Here is a 1223-nt window from a genome sequence, read left to right as displayed (position 1 = left end):
TCGAAGCTTGGGATGAAGTAGAAGTGCTCTCCAACTTGGCTTTGATTGCGGTCATCTCCTTTCCCAAGTTTGTCATTTGGGAGGAAAGGTTGTTGATCGCATTTAGATGGTCTACCGAGTACAAAGAAGATTGCTTGCTTGAAGAGTCTCTCTCCCCATCTTGCCAATCTCTATAGTACGTCACCACGTCCTCAATGATGTCCACCACTTCTTCTTCGGTCTTGTTCATGATAGGACCCCCGACCCCCCCCCCCCCCCCATCAAGGCATGACTTGCCTTGGGGACTTAAACCGCCATAGAAGATTTGGACCACTTGGTATGTTGGGATTTCGTGGTGAGGGCACTCCCTTTGATACTCTTTGTATCTCTCCCATGCTTCGTAAAGGCTTTCATTTGGCCTTTGCTTGAAACCTTGAATCAAGGCTCTTGCCTCCGCCGTCTTATTTTGAGGGTAAAAACGGGACAAGAAGGCCTTTGTAACATCATCCCATGTTCTCAAGGAATTGGGCTTCACCTCTTTATCTAGCCACTCTAAGGATCTTCCTATGAGAGAGAAGGGGAACAACTTGAGGCGTATGAACTCTTGAGAAACTCCGTTGACTTTGATGGTGTTGCAGTATTTTTCAAATTCTTTAAGATGGTTCAACGGGCTCTCATTCTTAGCCCCACTATATTGCCTCCTCTCAATTAAGGTGATCATGGCCGGCCGAATCTCGAAATCATTTGCCGGTGTTGTAGGCGGAGCTATGCCGCTCTCAAACCTATAAGCACCGGGTATTCCTAACTCCTTCAAGGCCACTCTCGGATTTTCTCCCATGCCTTGCTCTTCTTCAATCTCTTCCTCACTTGAAGAACTATACCCCAAGGAGAATCGATTAGCTATTCTTCTTCTTGAGAGAGTCCTCTCAATTTCCGGGTCAAAAGGCAAAATGGATTGATCACGAGCTCTATGCATGCAAAACTTCAAAGAAAATATTAGTAGCACGGCTACAAGTGTAGCCTAAAGAAACAAAATCTTTTTTGTATTTTTTTTTTCAATTAAAATGAAGTAGACTCAACAACAAAAGCTAAGCACCAATAGCATTCCCCGGCAACGGCGCCATTTTGACAAGGGGAAAATGTATGTTGTTATCTACCCTTCCCCCAAGTCAAACAAAATTTATAAACACCTAACCAACCTTATATGAATATAGGGCAAGTTAAGGGTCGATCCCTAGGGAATG

General features: G+C 44.4%; 1 pseudogene; it reads left to right on the top strand.

Moving 5' to 3' along the window:
* The first annotated feature begins 326 nt into the window (after positions 1-326).
* Positions 327-425, top strand: LOC145626048 (small nucleolar RNA R71; annotated as a pseudogene).
* The last annotated feature ends 798 nt before the right edge of the window (positions 426-1223 follow it).

This window comes from Chenopodium album, chromosome 3 (assembly GCF_948465745.1).
Source record: "Chenopodium album chromosome 3, dcCheAlbu1.1, whole genome shotgun sequence".
Taxonomy (NCBI): domain Eukaryota; kingdom Viridiplantae; phylum Streptophyta; class Magnoliopsida; order Caryophyllales; family Amaranthaceae; genus Chenopodium; species Chenopodium album.
The sequence above is the reverse complement of the archived record's forward strand: the minus strand, read 5'-3'. Positions and strand labels throughout refer to the sequence as shown.